Source organism: Tupaia chinensis, unplaced genomic scaffold, assembly GCF_000334495.1.
Source record: "Tupaia chinensis unplaced genomic scaffold, TupChi_1.0 Scaffold000695_1, whole genome shotgun sequence".
NCBI classification, from domain to species: domain Eukaryota; kingdom Metazoa; phylum Chordata; class Mammalia; order Scandentia; family Tupaiidae; genus Tupaia; species Tupaia belangeri.
The window spans coordinates 1,268,455-1,271,604 of record NW_006160218.1 but is presented as its reverse complement, the minus strand read 5'-3'; positions in this window follow the sequence as shown (position 1 = coordinate 1,271,604).

The window sequence follows — 3,150 nt, the reverse complement described above, 5'->3', positions numbered from 1 at the left end:
ACTGAAACTAATTGTCTAAAGGATATAGAAACGCAGTATATAGATGTAAATACCAGATGTAGTGTGTGTGAAAGAGGAGGGTCTGAGGAAGGACATTTGGGGGAGGGACAGGGAGGAAAAGCATTAATGGCACAAAGAGGTGTGGTATTATCTGTTGAAGATGTTTCGTGGTTTTATCGACGGTGCTGGGGAGAGGGGTTCACCTGCTGAAATACCCATTTTGTAAGATAAATAATAATGTGATTGAATGTATGGAAGAAAATGAAATGAAAAAATAAAAAATAAATAAATAAAAATAAAAATAAAATAAATAAAGTAGTGGTGTGTTCATTTCCTAATGTAGTTGTAACAAAGTTCCACAAATGTGTTGGCTTGAAATAACAGAAGTGTTTTATGTTCAAGATCTGGAAGACAGAATTCTAGAGTAAAGGTGTTGGCTGGGCCACGTTTCTTCTGGCTTCCCGAGGGGAAACTGTTCCCATGTTTGTCCAGTTTCTGGACAGGCATTTCTTGGTACCTGGATATGTGGACTCTTTTTTCTTTTTTCTTTTGCCAGAAGGTGCATGTGCGCACTAGAGAAAGTGGGAGACAGCACCCCACGGGACCCGGTTCTGCCCTCCCCTCCACCCCTCCACCCCTCCAACAAGAGCGTCCAGGGCATGCACAGACGCCCCCGCACAGTTGGCCCCGCGGGATCTCAACCACGGGCTATGGGGCTGCCCCCGCCCATTCTCCATCCTAAGAGGCATGACTGTGTCCTCTTCTCTCCTCCTCCCTCTTCCCAGGAACCTGTGCTTGCTTGGGTTTGCCCAGACAGTCCGGGATAATCTGTGTCAAAGCCCTGGTTTAACACAACTGCAAAGGCACTTTTGCTAGAGTAGGTAGTGCGGTCACAGGTTCAGGGAACTGGGATGTGGACATCCTACTGGGGCCATTATCCAGCCAACTACAACGCAGACGTGAATGTGTATGTGCGTGGACGGTCCAGATAAGGCTCAAAGGTGGCTTATTTGCCACAGGATCAGGCCTTTGTATGTAGTAACACAGAATTGTGACACTAGCCACCCGATTTTGCTGTAAAGAAAACTATAAATCACCACTATTAAGTGAAGTGAGTACAAAATTCTTAAATTCTGTTTAAGAACGGAAATAATAAGTCCATAATAAAAAGAAATGTTCATATCTGAACTGTAAAGATGTCAATAGCTACTGAATATAGTTTTCACTTCCAAAGTTTCTCTTTTGTTCCTTGTTTTGAAACGAATTCCTACGAATTCCTTTTTTTTTTTTTTTTTTAGCTTTGTTGGGTTTTTTTTGGCTTTTTTGCCATAAGGCATGTGTACTCGCTGGTCACCTGTATTTTAAAAGTGTATTACATTTGAAATCAAACTGGGATATTATGATTGAGCTGAAAAATTTCTGATTTCCAAGACAGTACCATCTTTAAAGCCATTGAATGGATTTTCCAGATGAACTCAAAAGAAAAATTTCCTACAGGACATCTTACAAGGTGTTCCTCCATTGGTTTGCACAAGCCATTTTACCAAGCAAATGTTGAAATTAATTGCATCATCGAATGAGAACTATGTTGATAATACTAGTTGGTGTGTTCTACACATACACACTAATATGCGTAGTGCACATTCACAAACTTGAATTCTTATTGTGTCATTGGACTAGACATGGAAATGATGCCGTGGATCGGTGTCACTTACAGAGACAGATGTCCACGGCAAAGGGAGGCCAAGTCGCTGCTATCACGCCGTCCTTCTGCCTCCCGCAGACCCATGTTGGAGTGAAATCCTGGTAGCCTACTTCCTGAAGTCACCTGGGATTGGCGTCTAGCAGCATCTGGGACACAAGGCTGCGAGGGACCTGGAGACAGACAGCATGTGTGGATGTGGAAGGCTTAAAAACCCAAAGACAGGGGTTCAAGTCTCACCTCTGTTCTCTTAAGCTGTGAGCTCCAGGAAATCACTCACTCCTGACCGTGAAGCTCTGTCTAGATGATGGAGATGTCACTTCTGTGTCCCTGTTTTCCACGGTGATCTGGAAGGAGTTACGTTCCTTCTGGCCACAGTGTCCTGCTCAAAACCCACAGCAGAAGCCACTCAGTGAGCCCGGCAGCATGAGGAACATTCTCTAAATCTCGAAGAACTCAACCTGACGAGTGTGACTTTTTACTTGGAACACATCCAACTGCGGACTGAGAAAGTACAGAAGGGCAGAAACGGATTTTAAACGAGGTCTGCTGAGTCTGTCCCCACTCCCGCCAGCTGCCTCTCAATAACACAGGATTCAGTTTCATGCTTCAGTCCAACACTTTTCTCTGTAAATGAAGAAACGAAATGTAGGTGTGGGTATCGCCTCGACCGAGGCCGTCTGATGCCGCGGCAGAACTGGGTGGTCAGCGCCAGGTGGAAAGGTGCCTGTCTTGTTGACACGATGGCCCAGTCATCTTGTTGTGAGTAAGATTTTTGTAAACACCGTTTAAAGGATGACTTCTGTGAAGTTTGAGTACTGTAATAATAATTTTTAAAAATTAGGGTCACTGGATCTAAACTCTACTTTAACACTTCACCCAACCCCAAATCCATAATTTTGAGGGTACATTGACCTTGGTAATGGGTAAAAAGAACAAAGCGCATGGTTGTTAGGTCATATACATACATATATATTTTTTTTCTTGCCTTAGGGTGTGTGTCTTGTGGAGACAAAGAAAGGACAAGTGACCCATCACCGGCCCCCAGGGAGGATGGCCGCACAGCAATCCCTTCGCCTTTGGTTTCCTCTCGGGGTTTTGGGCACACACACACGTGCTCAGTGTGATTTTCAATCCACTAGGTCCTAGACTCAAACCGTGGTCGGCTAGGTGGGAGCCCAGGGTTGTAACCACTACACCAGTTGCTGGCCCCAGACCTTATGCCTTAATTCAGATTTATATTCAAAGACATAGCAAATTCAGGCATGCAAGTGAAAGCCTACTAGCTTTCTGAGTCTGCGGATGGCAAAGGCGGTCCCTCGCGCCTGCACACGTTAAGCTCACTGGGCTGACGCACAGACTCTCCGGGGGAAGGGCACTGGAAATGCTGCATGGAAGCCAGTCCTGGTACCTGGGAGCCAGGCCACTGGGAGCCAGAAAAACAAGTC